At 39.9% G+C, this 26623-nt stretch overlaps 1 long non-coding RNA gene across 7 annotated transcripts in view; it reads left to right on the plus strand.

Annotated features, from left to right (window-relative positions):
* Positions 1 to 24709, plus strand: part of LOC141490761 (uncharacterized) — a 733557-nt gene extending 708848 nt beyond the window's left edge. For 5 of the 7 annotated variants that reach the window (XR_012469327.1, XR_012469328.1, XR_012469331.1 and 2 more), the window contains 4 exons: positions 11048 to 12256; positions 20098 to 20169; positions 23069 to 23159; positions 24342 to 24709. This is a non-coding gene — a long non-coding RNA (uncharacterized LOC141490761). Of the gene's footprint in view, positions 1 to 11047; positions 12355 to 20097; positions 20170 to 23068; positions 23160 to 24341 lie in introns of all 7 variants that reach the window. The other 2 variants (XR_012469330.1, XR_012469329.1) reach the window with 2 other exon arrangements.
* The last annotated feature ends 1914 nt before the right edge of the window (positions 24710 to 26623 follow it).

Below are 26623 nucleotides of genomic sequence, written 5' to 3' on the forward strand. Positions count from 1 at the left end.
GTTTATAATTTTTTCTCCTCACCTTTTTCTGCGAGAATGTTATAAAGTGGATCTGGACAAATTGCCGAGGATATACAATTTAAGTAGACGCACTTTTAATCACTGATCATTAAAATGCTTATGTTAAGTATACTCAATTACACGCATGACTTCCCCCTAACAGAACTCCCTATTCTCCCAGCTGCTCACGTATTCCTTAACTATAGTGGGCAGCAGAAACTCGATTATGCTGAATCCATACATTTCTATGGATTTCATCAGCCTAATTAATGCTCCAGTGTGGTCCCTGGGCCTGAATGGACCCTTCACCATCATTTTAGGTAAGGAAGTAGGCCGTGTTGGAATGCTAAAGGGGTCTTCCCCCCAAAAAATACCCATGGGGTCACTCGGGGACTATTCTGAAGCAAGGTAGGGTTCTCCCTAGAAGAAAGAGTGAAGAAAGAGAAAAAGAAACCGGAATGGGATGGGGGAAATTAGAGGGAAAGCAAGGCAAAGCTCCAACAGGTATGGGCAGCTTGTTCCATGGCCATCTGTCGCTGAAAGGTGAAGTGCCAGAAGCTCCTAAACTATCTCCAACTATTTAGGAAGGGGGAAACAACCAGGGTAAAGAGAATTAAATTTCGAATTATAAAGGGAAAATCCAAAGCCTATTGTAATAGGAGGGGACAGTTAGAAAGAGAGAAAAGAGGAGAGGAGAGGAAATTCTTAATTGGTGGCAAAGAGAATATGTGAAATAATTAAAATAAATGTCCAACTAGTGGGAGAGAAGCATCAGAGCCAGAGAGTAAAGAGGGATGTGAATTTCCATCTGTTGACCAAAGAAGACACAGATAAAGAAAAGAATGAAGAAAATTCCCAAGTGATACTACCTTAAACTAAACTAGACTGTTTTCTTCTCCTTCATTTGGCCCTTTCCAGTAGTCTAAGAAGTTGATTAACACTTCCCCTAAGAGCTATTTCCCATCTCCTTGTGTTTTCTTCCTCTCCTTCCCACCCCCAACTCCATCCCATCCCCTCCCGGTTTTGGGATGCTTGCCTGAACCATTGCTGTTTTTTTCCCAGGAAGGAGAACCCAGAAAGTGTCCTAGCCATCTCAAGTCTTCAAATTGTGCTCCCCCAAACAGTCCAACATCTAAGACTGCCCCTGTTCCATTTAATGGACAGGAAATCATCTCTCCACCCTGGGAGCCTCTAAGGTGCCCCGGTAGCTCTTCCCTTTGAAACTGGACTTTCACTGGGGCGGGGCTGGGGATGGCACTGAGATACAACTGGCCCCCAATAGCAGGACTGAACTGGTTCCCCATCTCTCCCAATCCTCTCTCCATTCCAAGTTGAGCAGGATTAATAAGGAATAGCTAGCTTCCTCCAGTCCCACTGGTGTACAGCATGAGTATTCCGAAAAACTTGAGGGTAATGAAGGTTTAATGCAGCTTTTCTAAGATCCGACCAGGTGATTGTCTTTGCTAGCCTCCCAAAACCAGTAGCCTAAGCAACTGCCTATCCCAAATCAAAAACTTAGCCCTGGAACATTCCTCGGGCTTCTTCAGGCATTCCCTTCCCAGTTAGTTACAGAGAGCATTATGTGGAAGAGTAGAAGATGATGGTCCTGGATGGGAAGAGAAGAGGGAAAGGAAGGGAAAAAAGAAGGGGAAAGGAAGGGGAGGGAAAGAAAGAAAAGAGAAAGGAAAAGAAAGAAAGAAAGAAAAGAGGAGAAAGGGAAAGAAGGGAAAGGAGGAAAGAAGGGGAGGGAAGGGAAAGAAAAGAGGGGAAAGGGAAAGAAGGGAAAGGAGGAAAGAAGGGAAGGGAAGGGAAGGGGAGGGAAGGGAAAGAAAGAAAAGAGAAAGGAAAGAAGGGAAAGGAAAAGAAAGAAAGAAAGAAAAGAGGGGAAGGAAAAAGAAGGGAAAGGGAAAGGAAAAAAGGAAAGGGAAAGGAAAGGAAGAAGAAAAAGGAAGGAAGAAAGGAAAGATTAAAGTATTCACATTTTGAATCTTGAAGAGATGACCCACCCAGCCCAGCTGTTGAAACTGCTACTTCTATTGCCTAGAGTCCAAAAACCCACAGGCAACTATGCTGCCCTTCTAGATGCCTTGATGGAACCCTGAAAGTGCCCCCTCCTCAGCCAAACTTTAAATCTCCTTTTCTGGAAGACTGGAGTGGGGAAGATTTCAGATCCATAACCAAATTACCACCTTGGAACTTTATGCTTGTTATGCTAATGTGATGACTTTTGTAGTCAGTGTATACTCCCAGGCTTGGAAATTAGCTCTTCAGAACGCTTTGTATAATGACAGACAGAGACAGAGGAGACAAATGCTTCCGCAAGGGCGCTACAATAAGCTGGCAAACACACAGGAAAATGGAAACCTAGACACGTCAGTGAAATTAAAAGCAGGGCCAGAAGGCAAGGGAGGGAGGGAGAAGTTGGGGATGGGAAGGTGGCAAATCCTTGCCTCTTTGGATTTGGAAGATGCTCCCCACCTGAAGAATCCTTCCCTGAGCCTTAAATATTCCATAGGACCCCGTCTCAGGTGACCTCTCACCGGAGGAAAAGTAACAAAAGAGAAACATTTCATTAATAGCTTACATGAAAGCATATTCCCAAGAGTCAAACATTTCTGCAAATTTTCCTTTTGGATGATGATGGTGGTGTATGTGTGCATTAGGGATTGGGGGATTGTAATTCCACCATAGAGTTATGTCATGTCAGTATGTGTATGAGGTACATCAAAATATATGCATGAATATAGTCTTCCATAGAGAGAGAAAATGCCAGACCTTGGGAACATTTGATCTATTTGAGCAAAGAAATCGTAGATGCATTCTCTATATTGTAAAGAAGAAAAGCCCCCGAATCTTTAGCCAACTGACCTGTTAGGGTTTATGCTTACAAATTAAGCACAAAGTGACTTCTCTGTTCTGTTCTAAAAACTAAACAAAACAAGAAAGACAAGACTTTTTGCAAGAATTTCATTGCTGTTCGTGTGTCCAGTACAGCCATGGGGTGGGAGCCTGGTGACTGCCTATACAGGTAAATAAGCACAGTTCACACGCCTATCGAGTAACCAAGAACTGAAGCCTGAGCTATTGGAGTCAGGTGGTTATCTCTCCTCTCTTCGATGGAGATCACAGCTTGATTACTCCTGGCCCCCTGGTTGGGAATAAGAGTGCCTTCAGAAAGAAGCCACTCTCTCCCTGGATGAGATTTCACCTCTCCTGCACTACATATGTTCTGATTGTCAGTTTGCAGCTTTGGAGTATCTGATGAATTATAGAAGTGGATAAACTTGGAGCCAGGAATAGGGAGGCCAAAAGGAAAATTCTTCCTGGCTTGGAGGTGGAGGTAAGGAGCTTTGGAAATCTGCTAAACTGGATGAAAAATAGCACCAAACTAGTTCTAAAAACAGAGCTGCCATTTTCTTCCAAATGTTGACTGTCCCAACTGTTGGATATAGATGGGGAAAGGGATGATCTGAAATGATGACTCTCCCATTCAGCCTACAGCTTGGGAGGTAAAGGCAGTAAAAAGGCAAGTATAAATCCCCTAGTTTTGAGAAAGATAATCGTTCTTTGAAGTTATCAACCGACTTTTATCTCCCTTGGTCTACCACACGAAATTTCTCCCTCTTGAATCCTTTTTGTTTTTTTACTAGCCTAGGCCTGGTAGACAATGAATATGGTAGCCATAATATTCAAACCATTGTGGAAAGGAGACCTTCCTCTTACCAGTCAGCAAATTCTTAGGTGAGTGATTAACTTTAAAACTAGTCTACTGTGATTTGCAGTTTGTCAAGGTCATGAAATTCACTTCTGGGGTTCTTCTTAAATTTGAACACTTCAAATGAGTTTATTAGGTTAATCCAAGGAGTGGGGGGCTGGGGTGCTAGGCCACTGTTCAGGAAGGGAAGCACTGAAAAGATAAAGAACTCTAAGAGCTGGAGATACAGAAAAGCTCTAAGAACTGGAGATACAGAAACTCTAATTTTTTTCTGCAAAAGCTGTAAGAGGAGAGGGGACAAATAGTTTGATTTTATTGCTTTTTTTGGTGTGAGTGAGAAGGGTGGCCTAAAGTAGGAGATGGCAAGGAGGAATTGGGAAGAAGAGAGACAGAGACCGGCAGAGACAGACAAAAACGTTTTGTATATTTGTATTACTTGTGATAAAATGCTTTTAATTCAGTGGCTTCGTGCTGAGAGATATTTGTACATTCTGGATGTTGCAGAGGCCCTTTATAAGAGTTTCAAAAGCTGGATTTGGAAGTGGTCAGATCTTTATTCAGATTTCTAACTTGGAAATCAAGGGGTCAATTGGACCAGTATTTGAAGAGAGAGTTTTGGATTTAATACCATTATTAAAGTACCCACTGAAAGGATACTTCAAAGTAAATTGAAAAGGCCAGATGAACCTTCTTCAGACCCCCCTACACACACACACACACACACACACACACACACACACACACACACACAAAACCACTCCCCTGTCTCCCTCTTCTCTGACTGCACACCTCTGGATATTAGGGTAGGAGAGGAAGATAGATCGTCTGTAAAGAGGGAGAATAGCTTGTACTCGGTGTGGCACTTGGATACTAAGGTTATTCTTTAGCCACTGCAGGATCGCTCCATCTGGACCCCAAGTCACCCACATAGGTTATTTTCAGATTCTGAAATGCCAATTCAAATTATTTCTGTAGCCAGGGGTTGCTTAGGATCTGTGACAGCTGGGTTTTTCCTATCGATTATGTGACACCACCGTTCATTCGCACACTTTGAGAAGACAAAAAAGCCTCCAAGGAATGCCTCTCCCAGAAAGTACCCTGACTTCATGTGCACCCTTCTTTGGAGACAGAAGAATCACAGTTATCATCCTGAAAGAAGGCCATTGCAGGACTAGAAAACTCTGGGTCAGGGAATGAATGAAGAAGCCTTCAGAGTCCTCATTTTTATGGAATTGAACCTGTAAGAGATATATGTCCCAATGGAGCAGCCATTTACTATATCTACTGGATGGTTAAGTGCCAATGGGAAGAGAAGGAAATTAGATAGGCTTTCGCATGCATGTATGCATGTTGTTAATTTTTAAAATATCCGGAGAAGCAGGTTGTGTGCTGGCTGAACGCTTGATCACTCTGAAATTTAAATAATAATAATGACAGACACAAGTAAAGGCTTGAGGGATGTGTGTCAAACAGAGCTCTGCACTCTTGCTCTTGGAGGATGATGGGTGATAAAAGCGCACACTCCTCCCCTTTCCCTCCATGGAGAGGTAGAGAAACAAGGGTGCAGAATGTTGTACATGAAGGTTGTTTGTCAGATGAGGTGGCTTTATCGGTATGTTTTGCTTAACGGTGTTGCTTTGTTACAAAGAAGGATTCAACTAGGTGAAGGAGAGAGAGATGGAAATAGCCAGTAGAAAAATCAAAGGGATCAATAAAATTCTAAAGAAATAAAACAGATGAAAGCAGTTACTCAGAAACAGAGCAAGATCTATTTTTGTTTGTCTTATGTTGCAGCCTCCCTGAAGGTAAACCATCTTCCTAATGAATCTACATAGATGATTCTTCTACTTGCTATTTGTGTTAACCTTGAACATATATTTTAACCTGACAGGGTCTCAGTTTCTTCATCTCTAAAAGAAGGATATTGGATTAGGTGGTCCCTGAGATCCCTTGTAATTTTAAATTCTATGAGCCTGTGTCAAAATACCTAAAGGATTTCTCCCAAGGGCGAGTTTAACTCTATGGCACAGGTTTTTCTATAGGTCCTAATATGCTCATCTAATTACTGAATCATACACTCTCCAGAATCCTGTCTACCCAGCCCCTTTGAATTAGCAGATATTTAGGAGCCGATAGATCAAGAGCAAGGGAATATGAGTCTTCAGCCCTGATGAGGCACCCAGGGGTGCACACACAAACACACACACTGGGAGGAAGAGAAGGAACCAAGCTCTGGAATGCTGGGTGAGGGAGAATGGAAGAGTGTTGAAGCTGCCTTTTGAATTCATTAACTCTTCCCCTTCTGTTTAAGGCCCCAACTGAAAGCAGACTCTTGGTCCTGTCCTTGTGTTTCCCTCTGCCTGGATCTCCCTACCTCTGCTCCGGCCTTGCCCTGCCACAATCCCAGTACCTTCTTCTCTCTCTTTTCCCTTGAGCCCAATCTTCCTGCCCGCATTTCAGGACTAGCAGCAAACACCTGAGTATAACTCAGGCCATGGAAGAAGGACATCTTTTATTGACTTCTCGTCTCCAGACCTTTGATCTTCTGAATAATTTCTCCTTGAGTTTTGATCCCCATTGCTAGAACTTTTGGGTTAGCTTGGCTCTAACTCTTTCCATTGCACTCACCAAGGGATAATGAACCACTGGCTCCTTTCCCTCTTGTCAGAGCTGGATGCCCAGGAAGAAAGGAGATTTAATCTGACCTCCATTCCTTTAAACAGTAGCCAAGCCTATCTGGAGGGAAAGTTTCCTGCCCTTACCTCCCCGAGTCTCTCTCTGGTCTGTCTGTTGGACTCAGTTTGCATGAGTGAGTATGTACCCAGAAGAGACCCATCCCCTGTGGCATTTTTCCAGACTGAGACAACATCATATCTTTATTCATGGCAGCCGTGACAAGGGAATTGAGCTTCCATGGTAAATTGTAAAGATACTCATTAACTGCATGACCTTGGATGAGTCACTTCCCTCTCCTCTGAGTCAGTTTGCTCATCTGTGAAGTGGGGAGGGGAGGGAATCAGACCTATTTGGCTTTCCTTAAAATGGTTTAATTTGTGTTTTTAGGAGTAACAGTGAAAACTCCTTCTCTTATTTCCTCACCTGCTGAATCAGGGCGTAGGATGTAAGGGGGGAGGGAGGAAAGAAGGGAATTAGAGGCATAGGATTTAGGAACAGTTTCAGACTCTAGTGAATCTGGTGAAGGAACTGACTTGGAAGAAATGTCCCTTGGGGAAAGGTATTGTGAAGGGATGCAGATTTTGAACAGAAGGGGGTAGGGCACTTCCCCGCCCTTCTCCCTCTCCTTTCCCTTTCTCCCTCCCCCCTCCCTCTTAGCCTTTGGAATTTCTACCGGGAAGCTTAGGGATGAGCATCCACTTTTTGCTTGATCAAAAAGACAAAGCAGGTTTTCTTTATTGAAAAATCCTCTAAAGTCCCACCTCCCTTCATCATCTATCCATCCACTACCCCTTATATGCATTATTTAAAAAGTAAAATAAAGGAAATTGGACTCCTTTTGCTTCCTGTTTGGATTCTACCTCTGGGCTGGTGAGACCATTCCAAAGCAATCAAAGAAGTAAGAAGTAGGGCAGTGAGGTCTGTCCCCAGGGATATATATGCTGCCCAGGTTGGCTTTTGAGAAGAGATCTGAGCATGCCCTGCCACAGGGAGGGTGGATGTGGAGTAGGGATTCTGGGTTGCAAATTTTTCTTCTCTCCCTCCTTCCCTTTCCTCCTTCCGAAGACGGTGAGCAATTTGACATAGATTATATGATATGGGTGATCTTGTAAAACATACTTCTAGAATATATTTTGAAAGAATCTTAACTAGTCCAGGCTCTTCATTTTACAGATGAGGAAACTGAGGCACAGGGAGAAGTAAGAGATGTCTCGAGGGGGCAAAATATAATAGCTCCCCAATTCTAACCTTACAAAAAAAGATATCAACCTAAACTTGTTTGATTTCTATTGTCCAGAAAAGAAATGATTAACAAAGACCAAGGACTATTACCTTTAATTTAGAAAAAAAAACAAACCTAATATCTTATTGTCTGATCTTGCTCTCTCTTATACTTTATGTTTCTTCCTTAAGGATATGATTTCTCTTTCATCACATTCAATTTGGATCAAAGTACACCATGGAAGCAATGTAAAGACTGATAAATTGCCTTCTGTGTGGGGTGGAGAGAGGGAAGTAAGATTAGGGGGATAATTGTAAAACTCAAAATAAATAAAATCTTTTTTTAAAGAAAGAAAAGAATTAATTGATTATATATATGTGTGTGTGTGTATGTATATATATATATATATATACAATAAAAATATATATACATACAATAAAACTTTGATACATATATATATCAAAGTTTTATTGTCTCTAACAAGAAATATATTATTGAATAACCTTTGGCATCCTGACCACACATTGTGATAGTTTTTTTTTCAGTCAAGCTAACTTCAAGTCTGTAAGAGTTAACCTTTCCCTGTTGTGAAAATTTCCCCATTCAATTGTATTTTTTTATTTCTATTTTTTTATTTTTATTTATTTTTTTTTTTTGCGAGGCAATGGGGTTAAGTGGCTTGCCCAAGGCCACATGGCTAGGTAATTATTAAGTGTCTGAGACCAGATTTGAACCCAGGTACTCCTGACTCCAGGGCCCATGATTTATCCACTGCACCACCCAGCCACCCCCATTCAGTTGTGTCTTGACTCAACTAAATCTGCGATATGAAAATACAGATTTTCCTGATAAATGATTGACTAGGTAAATCTTTGAAATTCTAGCTACAATCTACTCTTTTCTTTCTTCCCTCTGCTACCTTAGTTCCTATTTTGTTCACAAAATCTGCACCCTTCTTTAGACCTTGAGACTCCTTCAGAACCCTTAGGAGACACATTGCTTTACCTCCTTGCCTACAAAACCCTTAATTAAACCTTGTTCCCTTCCATCTCCTTCCCAGCTTCTCACAAAGACACCTGAGATTTAGGGAACTGAAAAGGAAGCTTTACAATAAATAAAATATTTGTTCGACTGAAATGCTGAGTAAAAGCAGAACCCTCCCACACCTGTTTGGATGGGAGCCCTGTATCTTGCAGGTGTCCAGTTTAAGGTACCCAGGCTGGCTTGGACAGGGTTGCCTAGATATGGTGGCTTGCTCCTCTGGCCCTTCATTTTCTGACTTCCCCGATGGAATGCCTACCTACCAACAGATACAAGTTAAGGCTGAACTAATTTAGAATGGTGTCAAAGTCAAGTTAGAATAAGCCCTACCCAGACTGGCAGTGGGCCTATCTTACAAAGCCTGGAGTTGAATGTACTCTGTTTCATAGCCCTGGAAGCTGAGAAGGACTAGGCTCACACTGAATGCCCTTCTTCTCAGTATTTAATTACAAACCTGGCAAAGTGAATTCTCTGTTCTGATTAGAAGAAAATCAATCAGTGCTTATTAACCACAACAAACCAATAAAAAGAATTAACTGGGGCAATGATATTAATCCACCTCTTCTTGTTCTGATAGAACTTAAAGCAGTGAGGTTTTTTCCCCTCTAGCATCATTCATACCTGTGATATCACTGCCATGTTATCTGTCATCTCCACTATTGTACATCCTGAAGCTTCTGCCTTCTGGGGAAATTAATTCACCAGGAAGTCAAGGTTTTAGGAAAAAAACTGGTAACTCCTGGCTTCAGAGGACCTAGAATATCTACCTATTTGCTCTTCCATATTACCTCATTTCAGTGGGGAGCAATAGGGATATAGGAGGAAATCGAGACTTTGACTTTAGTCTTAGCCATTAGCTATATCTGTGAGACTAACAAAAGTTCATCCTCTATGGGCTTTGGTTTCTCATTTGCAAAGTGGGAGACTTGGACAACATCATCTGTATAGTTCTTTCCCTCACTCATGGTTTATGAGGTTATATTCTATATTTTTTGAATTGATCACAGAAGACTGGCCACAGGTATGGGAGCCATGTCATTAAGTACTGAATAAGTCATAGTTCATTTGGTGGAGGATTATATAAATCATTGGAAATGTCATTGATGCTTGGAGAAAACAATCTGGCTGGGAAGCTATTCAAAGGGGGAGTACCTTGAAAGGAATTTCCATAGTTCCTCTCCATGCAAATAAACCACTGCTTAGTAATGAGCATTTCTTGTTCAGATCCATCTCAGAAATAATGTCTCACTCAATGGAAGGTTTGCAGTTCAGAAGCCTCTGGCCTGGTTTGCTTCCTTTGTGTACTCCATCTCTCTCCCCAATCCCTCTGCAAGCACCTCATTCCCTGCTCCATAGTCATTCCCCATCTCTGCCAGTCTTGGGCGTCTTTCAGAAAGCCTACCAGACCTTTCCAGTTAGGAAGGAGACTCAATGATCATCACTGGGGAATGAGATGGCACCTTAACTGGGATGACACACCAACCTAGCTGGTCAATCCAACACATCTTGGACCCTCTTATCAGATTGAAAAACAGTTGTTTTTGTAGAGGTTTGTGGGAACACACAAATTAACTGTACAAAACTACTCTAATCTTTGCTCTCTGCCTTGTTCAAGAAAATACATTTTATTGTTGTCTTTTGTTTGTTCCTCACTATCATTCCTTTATATGATCCTCCTTGTCACCTATCCCTGACTTGTTCCATCCTATCCCACCCCCTACCCAAAAGAGGGGTTGAGGGAGAGATGATGGAGCACTTAGAAAGAGGCAAACTTGGCCAGAGGCTCCTCAGCTACACAAACATATTGAACCCTCTCTTGAAACATAAAAATTTTTAGCAATCATAACCAACATTCTGAATCTGTAGTCCTCCACCCCTCAACTAAGCAGAAGAAAATATGTTCTGTCATTTCTTAGTCAATGCCATAAATTTGAATTTGGCAGACTTCTACAGTTGACATCATTATTTGTTAAGGTGTATACTATTCTCCTGATTCTATTTACTTCTCCCTGCAGCTGATCTAAGTTTAATATTTTCCCCAGTTTTCCTAAAACCACACAACCAGGGGAGTAATTATTCCCATGATTAATTTTTAAATAAACATTAATGAACCAAGCTTACACACATATACATGTTTTAATCATTGTTATTACATGCTTACATATAAATACAGAGAGCAACGACATCCTAGCAAAAAGCATCAAAAATTAGAATATCAATCTAGAGTATTTTTTCAAGTGTCCATTTCTCTTTGTCATGTCATTTTTTTTCCTTGACTGTCCGTAGAGTTGAAAAAAATTATGTTTGGAATGAAGACACTCTCTAGTTTGTTATATAACTAATGCCTTTCAAATGCAAATGCTTCTCTTTTTTATTTTCTTTCCCACACACAGACTGCAGGACCTTCTAGATCTAGGGATGATGAAGAAGCTTTGCAACCTTCCAGAGACTCGAGGTTCTGAAAAGTGGAAGAAAAAATTTTGTCCAGGAGGAGACACAGGAAAGTAACCATATTTCTTCTTTAAAAATTTGAGGGGACACAGCAATATCTAAAGAAACCCGAGTTTCAGGGTTCCAGGTTTACAAGCAATTAGGAAACTGATTTCCTGGTACCCCCAGATGGGCAGCTTTTAAAATTCTAATTTAAAATTCTAATAACAACTCTCAGGGAAATTCAGTAGAATATGTTAAATGGGCATTGAACATTGTTTGGGGGAACTTTGGGGACCAGATTCCATTAGGTAGTAAACAGGGAAAAGAAGGGTCCCCCACCTTTGATGTCTATTATTCTAGAAATAAAGGACATATTGCATTTTTACCTCTCAGGGTCCTCTTTGATTCCTGAATATTATCACTGTCATATAATTATTTTCACCAATCCCTTTAATGGGAGACAGAACTGACAACATTAATACCCACACCTAGACTATTACTCATGTATCCTCATTTTCTTTTCCTCTTAATTCTATTGTTTAACAAGAATTTAGACAAACCAAACCGAACACTATTCCCGCAGGAGAAAAACAAACAAAGGACATTTTTCTAATGCAAAATAACCATTTCGTTCATTTTTACTTATACATTTGAACATATCCAAGTGATGAATATTTTCAAGTTGTTTTTCTTCTCTTATTTTTATTTTTTGCTTTTCTTTACAAAAAGAGAAGAGTGAGAAATCAGCTATAATAACAGCCTTCAAATGGATCCAGGAAGTCAGAGTAAATGCTACATATTTTAAGAGTCCATTGGGGGTGTTGTTTATCATCCCTGTCAAAAGCTCAGCCTACTCCACCCCCCCCCCCCATTCTAAGCCTTGCATGTTGGAAGACTATGCAAGTGCCCCTTTGGGGGCAGGGGTGTATGTTAAGGGAGAGGGCTTAATATTAACAGCTTTTGTGAGCAAAGAGCCCAGTCTATCAGCTCGTACTGAAACAGGGCTGAGGACTCAAACACTTTCATTCTTTATCTTGAATCTCTGCAAGGTGGGCTTTAACTTTTTTTATGGATTTTTTTTTTAATTTTCCTTTTCAGTAAAAAGGATAAGCTTGGAGTATCCAGTCACCGTGGTAACTGCCAGAAAAATCCTCCTGAAGTTTGAAGAGGTCAGCTAGCAGGGTCAACAACTCTGGCCTCTTTCTGGGCTCAGCCTGGCAGGCCCCAGCCTTCGGTTGGAGTGTCAGACGAGGGCTAACCCTGGGAGGTGGGCCATTCCAGCGCTGATATAAATTTTTTGAGTCAGTTCACGGCTTGGGCTCTCCAGGTGGCCTCCAAAATCGATGGTGACCTCCTGACCCTGTCTCACGGAGGCATAGCATCTAACCTAAGCAAGGATTTAGCCAAGAATGACAGTTTTCCACTGAGTGTTATTAGGACGGGTGAAAACAGTTTGGAAGAGCCAGGATGTAGGTGTGAGGGCTTGAGAAGGGGGGGGGGGGCTCATTAAAAGCACATTAAATAGCAATTTTCAAGATCCTTTTTTGGTTAAAATAAATTGTTGGTGCTAAGAATTAGGCCCATAGTGGACATTGAACCCTTCTCTCCTCTTTAGCATCTTCTGCCATCATGGAAATGTCAGGGAGATTATAGCAGGAACAGTCTCCCTCCTCTCCCTATCATACCCCTGACCCCCAACAGGCTTTTGGGGATAAACATGAAATATAATTATTTGCTTTATAACAAAATCACTGTACACGGGCTCCAAAAACAGCAAACTGCTCATCAAAAGAGAAAATTTGTCTCACTTCTTTACTACTCGGCTCCAATGAATGTGTCCAACTGGAGGCTTCTGATTGAACCAGGAAAAATAAGAAACTAAAACAAACAACAGACCAACAGCATTTTGAAATGAAACTAGATTAGTTACAAGATCCCAACACCTTGCTGTTTTGTCAAACAAATAGGCAGACACACATTTGATTGCAAACATGAGAGCTGAAGAGGTTCTTTTCTAACTGCATGGAGACAGAGTGAGGGCCAACCTTCCCTTCTCCCCCCCCCATTTTTTTCAGATTTAAGAGTATGGAATGAAAAAAAGGAAATGTTTATAAAAAGTGTATGGAAGTTTAGTGGTGGATGAAGTAAGAGGATGAAAACTCCCCAAGTTGCATTAGCTTGTTTCTTTTTTGAATGGGATATCTCATTGGTAATGTCCCACTGTAGTCTTCCTTCTGTGGGAAACATACTATTGTTCTCTTTGACTAATTTACTCCAAATAAATTCAGTTGGCAAATGGGATGACAAGGGAAGGATTCCTTTCTAATCTTTCTGAAAGAAATTTTTCTCCCCATTTTCTGGCCAGCTATATTATACACACTACATGCTATATAATAGTTCTTGGAGAATACCTTCTCTGAGGAAATCCTGGGGACCTTGTGAATTTGACCAGGTGATGCTTTATCCAAATCTGACCCTTCAGGGTCATTCTCTAGTCCATGCCCTCATTTTACACAGGAAGAAACTGAGACCTATAGATGTAAAATGCCTTGCTCATGGCCACACAGATAGTTAGCGGCTGAACTGGTATTAAAACCCACATCTTCTGACTCTACATTTCCCCACCCTCTGAAACAAAAGGGGTCTGGTAGGGGGTGAACTCTTTCCCCTTGTGATTACTGGCTCTGTCTTGTGAAAGGAGGGGCTCCACACCCTCCCATACTCTCTGGGTGGGAAGGTTGCTTTGCTTGACTCTACCACACAAGAAATCCTTATTCTCAGAAAGTCTGTTCTCCTGAGAGCCAGATAAATTAGTGCTTGAATGACAGGAGCTAGAGCCCCTTCGTTTTCTCTTAGAGAAAATTAGGGGTGACAACAGCTTAACTCGGGGGGAGACAGTGATGATCCACAGATGCATTCATTATTTTAGCCTGAATTCATAAGGGACACTTTCAATATCTCCCCTCCAGGGATTCTGAGGAGGTTTTTGTGGAAAGGACAACTTTTTAGGACATTTCTTATTTTTTAATACTGAGAAGTGTTTTGGAAACAGCTTATATTACTGTTTTCTTACAGGGTGGATGTTTGTGGGTTGGGGGAAGTATACTTTATTCTATAGATTATTGACTAGAGAAGGACAAAACAGCACACTAATGTTAATTAAAAAGGAATGTTAAGAAATCAATACAATAAGAAGGGATAAACTTTCGCTTGGCAGTTTGTATCCCATCACTGGTATTCCTTAGTTATGGAACACTGGAAAATTATTTAGTCTCTGAGCCTCAGTATTCCCATCTGTGAAATGAGGATAAGACCCATAGCCCTGGGTTGTTATGAGAAGCACTTCAAATGGTTTCCTGGATAACAGTTATTTCTCAGGTATAGCTATGATTTTGACAGTGTTTGAATAAACAAACAGCCTAATGGCTCAAAAGATTTTGACTGAAGTTCCACCTCAGACATACCCCGGCTAGGTTACCCTGGGCATGTTATTTATCTTTTCAGTGCTCTAGGCAACTTTCTAGGAAATTCTATGTTGCAGAGCAGGTACCAGCCTGCATTGGTTGAATTTACACACTGGAGTTTCCCTATACCAATGAAATCACAGAGTAGTTTCCATCCCCTAGGAATGATTTCACATACATTCGTGACTTCAGTTATCTGGACTTATGTCCCTCCACAACTTTCCTCTCTTTTAAAAAAACATTTTTTTTTGAAATCTTTGTTTTTTGCAAGTCGGTGGGGTTAAGTGATTTGCCCAAAGTCACACAACTAAGTAAATATTAAGTATCTGGGGGCAGCTAGGTGGCACAGTGGATAGAGCACTGGTCCTAGAGTCAGGCAGACTTGAGTTCAAATCCAGCCTCAGACATTTAATAATAACCTAGCTGTGTGACCTTGGGTAAGTCATTTAACCCCATTTCCTTAAAAAAAAGAAAAAATATATTAAGTGTCTGAGGTCAGATTAGAACTCAGGTCCTCCTGACTCCAGGGCAGGTACTCTATCTGTCGCATCACCTAGCTGCCCCAATCTCCACAACTTTTCAACAAAGGGAGAGGTTTCTTTGTTTACTTGTTTGTTTTTTAATGTCCCAAAGAAATCATTGTCAAAATGTTTAAACTCAAAAAAGTTATATGATTCAGACTTAGTTTTTCTTCTTTTCTTTGACCAGTTCATGCTTTTCTTTGCAAAGTTTTCTGGAAAACAGTATTTGAGAGATAAGCTTCCCAATGTGCATCTCAGCTGAAAGATAACAAAAAGTAACCTAGGATTGCCTAATTCCTAGTATCCAGAGTACTTCCCTGCCTGGCTTTTTCAATATTAGCTCCAAAAGACTAACTTTTCAATATTATATACAAGATGACCCTATAGAAATGCATGAACAATCTCTATATTTGCAAAGTCACAGTCTTCTAAGACCAGACTACTATTTGCATGATGATGGTGACTTGCAGTTGTAGGGTATCTTAAGGTCCCTTGAAATGGTTTGGCTAGGGATGGCGGTATGGGGTTTGGGAGGGGAAAGCTGTCAGAATTTCATTTATTCTGATAAACTGCTCCTCCACCCCCTTCCTCTCTCCTACTTTCAAGGGATGTAAAGAAAACTCTGGAGGCCTAGAATTAACCCAGAACGATTGGTCTTAAATTCTTCCCCTCAATTAGTTATTAGAACTTCCACAGCCATTTAGGAAAGTGAAGCAGAACTTCATAGTTAAGATTTTATTAAAGCTGTCAGCTTCAGCAATTAGGATCTGGGCCTTATAAATAAAAAGTTTGGATATTTTGATCTTTTTTCCCTTGGTGAAATAAAGGACCTGGATATGAAATGTTTTATACATGGTCACACATGCATCTGATGTCAGTTGATTTTGCTCAATAATCTTTCTTTGTTATAGGAAGACAACTGGAGAAAATTATGACAAGATGTAAGATATGAAAACAACAGTTATTTATTACACTTTAAGTGACATTATTTTGAAAGTTTAGACTTCCATCACAAGCAAATCACCTGCTTTAATTTTTTGTAATCTTTTGATTTCTGATTATATACTTTTATGTATCAGTAAGGACATAGATTTTAGAGTATGAATTTTTGCACTTTACGTCGGTATCCTTCTATGAATCTTTATTTTTGCATTTTCTTACTTGAGTACAATTAAAATGAAAATCTCTTCTCATTTCTACATATATGGAAAAGCTTGTCTAATTATCCTGGCAAGCAGACAGACCCCCACAAAGACTCTTAGGAGCAGAATTCCAGTGAAACTCTGGGGCTGGGAAAATCAGCTTTTTTGATTGTAAGGATCGGAGCATTTTTAGGAACTAGTTTTGGGCATGACCAATTTGACATCCTTCTCCTCCAGCATGCCAATATTTTGCAAATTCAAACAGGGAAATGGACTGCGGCTGTTCCCTTGGCTATGGAAATGACTTGAGTTTAAATCATTCCGTTTTCTTGAGTCCATTTCGTTAAGATAGTTGCTGAATGGTTTCAAATCTTATAGTGTGGGGGTAAGTGAACAACCTGTGAATTAAAAAACTGTCAGTAACAAGAGTGTTTCCCCACCAACCCTTTCCTTGTCCTGCGTAACTTTTGTTTCAAAAAAGATGGGCTAAGGAACTCCAAGTAATTTTGAAAAGAATGATGATCCCTGAGAACATTTCTGTTGGAGCAGAGGGAGTTTAATCTGAGAGGTAGATGTTAAGTGAGGTATTTTCAGAAAAATTGTGATACAAAAACAGAAGGTATCACTAAAACTAATTTTTAAAATTGTGGGCTGAAATGGAAAAGGAGCCTGTGTTATTAGTAGATATTAAAAAAAAGGCAGCCTAGCTAGTGATGTTTTCTAGCTTTGTCCTATATTAAACCCTGACCAGAGACTCTTGGCTTATGAAAGGATCCCCTAACATTTAAGAGGTAGGGGGGCATATGATGGAAAATGGATTTGGACAACATTTTTCCCCACATGCCCACAAAATTTTGGATTAATTAAAGCTTATGGTTGGTTTTCATTTTAGCCCACCATGGGTTGCAAGACAAATGGCATCTTGTAGCAGCCCCAAAAGCATCTTGTCTCTTTGCCCTGTGCCACTTACATAGAAATGTGAAGGAATATTTTGCAAGCTTTGCTGTACATGACATCTGATCCAATGATCAGATTCCTCAGAATTTCCTTTTTTCAAACATATGCTATTATCAAGAAGTTCTTATTGCTGTGCATTTTGAAGGAATTCATATGAAGTTCTGGGTTTTGTGAGAAGGGAAAAGAGACTGGCCCTGCAAATTCACTCTTATGGCATTCAGACTAGCTGGGAGGTAGATAGAGTTCTAGAGTCCGGAAGTCTTGGGTTTAAATTTAACCAGACACTTAGTGGTTTGTGTGATCCTGGGCAAGTCATTTAATCTCTGTTTGCCTCAGTTTCTTCCTCTGTAAAATGGGACTAATGATGGCACTTACCTCCCAGAGTTGTAGTAAGGATCAAAAGAAATAATATTTATAAACCATTCTACAATCCTTAAAATGGTATTCAGTGGTAGTTATTGTGTAATCAGTCTGGAAAGAAAAGTTGGAACCTGATTGCAAAGAGAGGATTTTAGGCAGAATGAAGTCAGAACTTCTTAAGCAAGGAAGTGACATGACCTATGCAGCCAGTCATGATACTGAATCATAGAATCTGATTCACAAAAGGAACATGTGACTTGGGCTCAAAAATGACCTCAAATAGCTAGTTGGATGATCACAGCTAAGTCACTTGTGCTCTCTACCTCAGTTTCTTTCTCTGTAAAATAGGGATACTAATTCTTAAGCTGTCTGTAAATATAAAAGCGTCCTTAGAAGTGTAAGTTGTCATTACTGTAATTAAAACTCCATCGTCTATAGTCTTTGAGCCTCTTCAGCCAAAGGTCCACTTGCTTGTCAGTGTGCTAGCCTTGTAGGGGGCTTAAGTTCACAGTACAATGGATTCCTTTAATGATTCCTGCAGCTGGGCTTTTCTTGCAACTCAAAAAGGGACAAATCTGACCCTAAGAAAAGTACAAAATACATTTGAGTGAGTCATAAGCTTCCTGGAATATGAAAACCTGTAGGTGGAAAAGAAATCGGCACCTCCTCCCCACTCCCCAATACAGAAGAGCTTCAAGGGATTCAGTATAGTGGCCCAAAAACCAACTAGGCTATCAACAGACATTTATTTATTTATTTTGGGTTTGGTTGTCTTTGGCAGTGGGGTTAAGTGGCTTACCCAAGGCCACACAACCAGGCAATTATTAAGTGTTTGAGGTCATATTTGAACTCGGGTCCTCCTGACTCCAGGGCTGGTGCTCTATCCACTGTGCCCCCCAGCCACCCATACAACAGACATTTATTAAGAATCTGTTCAATCAGTCATTGTGCCAAAAACTCAGGACAGTAGGTCAAGAAAGAAAACCTTTTCTATGGAGGAGACAGCATATGAGGAGATAGAGAGAGATGACAGAAAGAAATATAGATTGACTAACAGATCAATAGATAGATAGATGATAGTATGGATAGACATAGTTTGGATGAATTGATAGATAGTTAATGGATACAGGTAGATAAATGTGTGTGTGTGTGTGTGTGTGTGTGTGTGTGTGTGTGTGAGAGAGAGAGAGAGAGAGAGAGAGAGAGAGAATAGGTAATCTAGTGGAGGATAGAGTGAGTATTGGACCTATGATCTGGTCCCAGCTTTGCTATCTACTGCCATCAAGCCTATATGTGTACTGCCTACATCTTTTGATCAGAACTTATAGATTTAGAGCTAAAAAGGATCATAGAGATCCTGTGATCCAATCCCTTTCATTTATTTTTCCAATCCCCTGTTTTATTTTTTTAAACCCTCTTATTTTTCCAAGAAGGAAATTGAGTTACAATGTGAGGGAATGACTTGACTTTCCCTAGATCCTTACATGATCTCTAGGATATCTAACAGTTACCAAACTCTCTGATCTTAAACCTTCATGTCAATATGGTGCTCAAAAGCAGTTTCATATCTCTTATTCATTAGATTGCATCAACAGCCCTGGGAGATTCTGCTCAGAGAAAGAATTATCAACTTTTACAGATGACAAAACTGATAGACAAGAGGTCATTTGTTTCTTCCCAGTAAATAGAAGGCAAGAGCAGGTTGTATATTGCTTAAAGTTTCACTAAATAGAAAGGAAAGGGAAAAAAGATTGCGATGTGAATGCATACATGGATTAGTTTATTTAGTGTAACTTGAAATGCTAGTAATAATTAGAATATATCAGAAGCATAGGATTGGATCTTAAATGTTATGGATATTGGAGAAACTTTATAATTTTCTCTTTATTATTGGGAGGAGATGAGTATGTAATTTTCAGTACTGATTTTTTTGTATAAAATTATATATAAAACTCAGTAGAAGAAAAGTACAAAATTAGTCAGTTGTGCAAAACTGGGGGAAACCCAAATTTTCAAAGAAAAGAACACATTTTTGGGGAGCCTATACACATGGAATGGCATTGGTTAACAGACTGATCAAACTGTGTTAAATAATATTAAGATAATTAGACACTATTTAACTATGGATCCCCATAAAAGTCCGCCATGATGAATTTAGGTCATTGTGCTCTTGGAACAAAACTTCCATTTAGAATGTTGTGGAGCCTCAGCCAAGCACACTCCTCCCTCTTTTGGACATAGGGCTACTGTAGCAGACTCCAAAAAACTTAAGTTCATTGTACTAATATCCTTTTAATAACTCCTTCCCCCCCATAATTCCAGAGATAAACAGAATCCAAGTATAGTGGAGTCCATTTTCTGTTGATTTTTTTTTTGTTAGTTATTGCTAACTTTTGCCAGGAAGATATGAGTTCAAATTCTACTTCAGGCACTTACTAGCTGTGTGATACCTGAGCAAGTCACTTAAATTTCCTCAGCTCCACTTTCTTTGTCTACAAAATAGCACCAATAATGGTGCCATTGAGCGAATAGGGTTCTTGATGCTATGTTTTTTGACTGATTTCAGTAACTTCCCATGATGACACAGCTAATAGGCATCAGGAAGAGAATTGGAGCACAGGTCTTCCTGACTCAAAGGGTAAGCCTCTAGTAAACTACTTTTTCTCTCCTTTTAAAATAAAGCTTTTAAAGTGACTCCTATTGCTACTTCCATTTTTCTCATGATTTTTAAAGCAGTGTATGTAGAAATAATGTGAGAATAAATAACTGTCCTGCAATTATTTGCTATTTAATGCTCTACAGGCTATTATTTGGGCATATCAAATGACAGCTTGTTGTCACTGCATAAAGTTATTGAGATGTAAACTCACACGAATAATATGGATCTATGTTTAGCATGGTTATAGATGTAGAACCTTATTACATTGCTTTCTTTTGGTGGGGGGGAGAAAAGGGAGGGAAGGAATAAATGATTGTTGAAAACGACCATTACATGTAGTTGGAAAAATAAATAAAGAGATGTAAGCTCATCTATAGACCTGGTAAAAACATTATCGGGACTCTTCCAGTAGCAGAGAGGCCCATAGCATAAATGGCATATACCTCTCCTTATTTCCCCTTTATTTTATTTTTTTTTCTGCTTGGTCCCCATTTTGTGAAAATTTTTCATTCTGTGTAGTTTTGAGATTATGAGTATGTAATGTGACATTCACAAAAAAAAATAAACATCATTCTTCATTGTTTATACATTTGCAAAATAAAAAAAAAACTCTCTGTTTGTTTTTATTTTGTTTTTCTTTTAATCTGTGCTATGTCCTGGCAGGTGAGAGCAAGATCTGTCTGTGATAATGGTTTAGTTCCTGATAAACTGGGATTCCATGGCTAGTTTGCTGTTCATATTTATAAGCTGAGAATCAGTAGTCTGTTAATCTAAAAAGGATGGGGGGGGGGGCAGCTAGGTGGCACAGTGGATAGAGCATGGGCCCTGGAGACAAGAGGACCTGAGTTCAAATGCAATCTCAGATATTTGATACTTACTTAACTGTGTGACCCCATTGCCTGGCAACAATAAAATAAATAAAAAGGATGACAACCTTTGGTTTATAATTCTAGGGTTCTGATGATGTTCTTCTGTTCTTCTGTCAAGTGGCCTCTACTACCTTCTGCTTTTTTTGAAAAGGAGGAGGTAGATGGACAGAGGAGGCTCTGCACATGCTAAGACCCTTTGATGGGAGAAGTTGGTTGAATGGATTTTCATCAATACAGCATCCTCTCAGCCCCCAAAGTCCCACCCACTGCTCTTTCACAAGCGCCATATTTCTTGGCTAGCCCCAAGTGCCTCTAGTTTTCACTTGGCTCTTTCCTCTGTGCTTTCCTATCTTCTGGTCGTTCCCCATGAGCTGTGATAACATATAAGGAGCTTATAGAAATACTTATCGAAATCAACTGGACACAATGCAACACTTTCCCTCACAATGACAAGCGCCCCTAATTATGAATGACAAGTCATAAATTATGTTTAAACTGGATTTTCCACTGCAGATACTCCTCCTGCCACCCAGACAGCCTTATAAAGTTGCATTTGTGGCCTTAATCCCACTTGGATGGGTGCCCTGCTGCCTGCACTTTCCACGGCTCTGGTCCTTGCGGCTCCTCCAACAAGTGAACAATCATTGTTTCTGTACCTTATTAGGCCAGAGAGCGGAGTGGCTAGTGATGACATCGGCAGGCCCCGCAGGCAGGATTCTGGGCAGACCCAGCCAACCTCCAACAAACCCCTTTTTATCCTCCTGTTTCTAGGAAGAATTATGATGGTGGTGCCCTGCTGTTGATCAGTCAAATCTGTGGTAGGCCTAGAGATAAGTCCTGTAAGTGTGGTATACTGTAAGACAGCAGCTCCCATTCATTAGGAGTTTGTATGTAATAAACCACCAAAAAGAGAGAGAGAGAGGGAGCAGCAAGAGGCAGCTGCAGAATCCAGGCCCAAACAACACAACCCATTCTTAGGAGCCAAAACTTTCTAATTTGCTGCTGGGAAGTCCTATTTGGTGCCATCCTTCCTTCTCCCCCCAGGGATGCCCTCGATATATTTAGAGCCCGGCTTGGAGATCCAAGACCCTGCTCCTTTGAACCCCTGTTCCTCCCTGCCCACTCCCCATCCCCCAAAGAAAAGTTGCACATACTCTGACCTAACAAGAGAGAGAGAGAGAGAGGGGGGAAATAAGTAACAACAACAGCGGCCATTGGCACTGGAGCATGCCGGCTAGGACTTTTATTCCTGCTAATTATCTAACTTTTAAAAAACCCTGTAGATTCTGAGCCTGTGTGAAATGCAATTTTGGAGGACTGTTTCGGCGAGCTCGGCAGCACCTTGGCTAGGTCCAGAGAGGGACCCTGGGGGCTGGTTTCCATCGATCATGAATTTAATCTCCTTGCTAATATCTCCTTTTCAGACAACAACAGATTCAAATGAGTAGCCCAGAGAATTTGGGGGAGGAGGCTGCTTTAAGGAAATAGAAATCTTGCCTCAAAAGCCGAAATAGGCTGCTTTTTTTTTTAACTAAGGGAAGAAACTTTATTTTCTGTGATGTGGGGGGGTGGGGGGTGGAAATCACAACTTTAGAGAATAGCTCCTGGGGAGCAAGCCAGACACTCCTGGGGGGCAGTTTCAGTTCAACAATTTCATTAGAAAAATGTTTATTAAATATGGATCTATGTTCAAGACAGTTATACTCATATAATCTATATTAGATTGCTTTCAGTTAAGGGGAGAGAGGGAGGAAAAGTGAAATCAACACTTTATAAAAATGATTGGAAAACTAATTACATGTATTGGAAAAGTAAATAAAACTAACCAAAAAATGTTTATTAAAGCACCTGCTATATAGATCTCAACCTGCTTCTGCGATGAGGCAAGAGAGACAAAACATGGGAGGGTCCCTGCTTTCAGGAGTTTATTACCTGTTTAGGGAAAGACAACATGTACACAGATTTATTCATTCAAATCGAGTTTGCTAATTCCCGATCTTTCTTGCCAGGTACCAAGCTGGGTAAAAACAGTCTCCATATCGGTTTCATTGATACAAGATCCCCAAGTGTTAGAAGAAACCATCTCGATTCCAATGCAAGGTGAGCCAAAGTTTTATTTTTACAGTGCTGTTCAGGAGAGACGTGGAAGAGAGGCTAGGAGGGGAAAGGATGGGTAGGGGGGAGACTGCGCTGGTGACAGAGAATTATATAGTCCATAAGAGGACTGGCCCTGGAATCAGTATTGGAGTGGGAAGTAGGAAAATAGACCTAAGGTTGAATCCTGCCTCTGAAATTTGCTAGCAGTTCCTTCCTAAGGAACTCACATTTTCTTGCTGTGCCTTAGTTTCCTAATCTGAAAAATGATGATGATATTTGTAACATCTCTTTCAAAGGAAATATTTGAAGTTTAATCTAATTACTCCAAGAATTTTGCAAAATTTAAAACCCTCCAGAAATGTCAATTATTTAGTTTCTTAAAACCATTTAATTTTATTTTTAAAAATGCTGTCAATTCTAAAAGACTTGATGGAAAAAAAAAATCATCCACAGCCAGAGAAAGAACTATGGAATCTGAATGCAAACCAAAGTTTATCTTTTTAAAATTTATTTTATGTGTTTTCCCCTTTTGTTCTAATTCTTCTTTTACAAAACGACATTTAGAACCTAAAAAATGCTGTCACTTCTTTAATAAATGTTCTTTTTCATGTCCTAAGCTGGTGTAAAGCAGTCCCAGCCTGGGGACTGTGTATGTGTGTCTTTCTGTGGCTGGCTTGCTTCTTCTCTATCCTATTTCCCTTTCTCTCTTCATCTCTTTCTCTGTCTCTTCTCTCATTCTCTCTCTCTCTCTCTCTCTCTCTCTCTCTCTCTCTCTCTCTCTCTCTCTCTCTCTCTCATGCCCTCTCTCTCTCTGTGTCTCTCTCTGTCTCTCTGTCTCTCTCTCTCTTTCTCTCTCCCTCCCCAACTACGGAGATAAAATACTGACTCTTAAAGCCAGGTGATTTTTATTTACAATTTTATTTTTGCATGTTTGGGGTTTCTTTTCCCCAAGTAAGTGGGGCAATTGGGAGATTGGTGGTGGCCAACTGGAACGCATTCCACTGGTTTTGGAATTCCTGCAGGTGTTTCCCAAGCAAAAGCCCCTTTCAGAGAGCACCATCTGCATGCATCATGTGCCCACCGGCTCCCTCTCCTCCCAGCTGGGGGGTTGGGAGGGGGGATTGTTTGTTTGTTTGCCTGATTGACATGGAATGACCAGGACCCTGGGTCCTTTGCTTCCAACAGAGTCCTTCTGAGTTCTGGAGCTCCCTGCAGATCCACCCGCCTGAATTGTCCACGATTCCTCTCAAATGCTTCCTTCTCATGCTCTTCTGGCTTTTGAGTTGGCCTCTGCTGCTTTTCAAACTTCACAATTTATCAGTGACATTTCTTCAAACCATAAGTTGTGTTCAACAGAACAATGTAACAGAAAAGGAGCTGGTAGCCCAGAAAGTAAATCTATACAGTATTACATCCTTCTAGTGGACTATTTAAATAAACAATAGATTGTAGTATTTCCAGAGGGCAAATATGGGGAGGAATCAGTGGATGTTTGAAAATCTCTCTAAGAAGCAGATTTTTTGAATTTTCAGTGATTTCTAAATAAAAATAAATCTCTCATGTGTTTTCTCCAATGTTTTTTAAAAATAGTCTTCTTTGTTCTAGTTTCAGCATATCTATCACCCAATGGTATAGGGACCCAGGAACTCAGTAAACATACCTAGAGGTGATTTTGGCTCTCTTGTCTTTGTTAATCAGAAGATATACTATGAATTTCCTGTTAAAAAGTAAGATCATTTAAAATTGGGCTTCTTAGAAAAGCCCAGTCATTTTAAGACTTATGGAATAAAGAGTCAGAAGTTTTTGCTTAAACTAGTCACCTTTGCTGCTCTTAGGGTTGCCAACCTTGGGCAAGATTTTAAAGCTTATTATGCCTCAGTTTCCATATCCATGAAACTAAAACTATGGAACTCACTCTCTTCCTACTTTCTGGGAAGATAGAGAGCTTATAAGAATCAAGAATCATCACTAAGTGCTTAGTAAATTCAAAAGTCCAGTGGAACCAGATAACTATATTGTTTATGTTCCCTCCAATTCATTAGACATCTCCCTGAAAATAGATCTTTGCCTGAAAATCAATCTTGGGATTGAGGTCTTCCCAGGCTTCCAAAGATAATACTAACTGAACACAATATCTGGCAGGTCTTACCAAGCTTTAAGTATAGTTGAAAACTAGGTGGCTTAGTGGATAGAGTACCAATCCTGGAGTCAGGAGGACCTGAGTTCAAATTCTGCATCAGATACTTACTAGCTGTGTGAGTCTAGACAAATCATTTAACCCTATTGCCTACGGCAAAACAAACAAATCAAAGAAACATATTATGTTGGCTGATATCCAAGAACCAATCTAGTACAATAAGTCCATTGCCTACTTCTAAAAACCTAAATAAAACAAACTCAACAAATGGTATCCAAAGCAAATGTGGATTTAGAAGACAATATAATTTGAAAATACAACATCACAGAAAATTGTTATTATTATTATAGTGAAAATCAATATTGACCTTATTAGCCAGATCACCTCGAAAAGACTAGTAGGGGACTAGAAGGAAGATAACACAGTTATCAAACTCACTAGCTCTGCTAATATTTTTTATTTTAATTTTAATTTTTTGTAAATAATATTTTATTTTTAATGACATATAAAGATAGTTTTCAACATTCATTCATTTATTTGTTATTTATTTATTTATTTTTAGGTTTTTGCAAAGCAAATGGGGTTGCCCAAGGTCACACAGCTAGGTAATTATTAAGTGTCTGAGGCCAGATTTGAATTCAGGTACTCCTGACTCCAGGGCCAGTGCTCTCTATCCACTGAACCACCTAGCTACCCTTCAACATTCATTTTAATGAGATTTTGAGTTTCAATTTTTTTTCCTTTCCTCCCTTTCTCACATCCCTCTCCCCTAAGACAACAAGCAATCTATATAGGTTATACATGTGCAATTGTGTAAACCTATTTCCACATTAGTCATGTTGTGAAAGAAGAAACAGAACAAAAGGAAAATACATCAGGGAGAAAAAACAAAGACAGTAAAAATATTATGCTTTGATCTGCATTCAAACTCCATTGTTCTTTTTCTGATTGTGGATAGCATTTTTTACCATGACTCTTCTGGAACTGTCTTTTATCACTGTATTGCTAAGAAGAACTGAGTCTATCATGGTCAATCATCACAAAATGTTTCTGTTACTGTGTACACTGTTCTCCTGGTTCTACTCTCTTCACTTAGCATCAGTTCATGTAAAACTTTCCAGGTTTTCCTGAAATCCACCTCCTTATTTCTTATAGCACAACAGTAGCCCATTATATTTATATACCCCAGGTTTTTCAGTCATTCCCCAATTGATGACATCCCCTAAATTTTTAATTCTTTGCCACCACAAAAAGAGCTGCTATAAATATTTTTATACCTATACACTCTTCTCTCTCTCTTTTTTTTAAGTGATCTTTTTGGGATACAGAT

This window comes from Macrotis lagotis, chromosome 6 (assembly GCF_037893015.1).
Source record: "Macrotis lagotis isolate mMagLag1 chromosome 6, bilby.v1.9.chrom.fasta, whole genome shotgun sequence".
Lineage (NCBI taxonomy): Eukaryota > Metazoa > Chordata > Mammalia > Peramelemorphia > Peramelidae > Macrotis > Macrotis lagotis.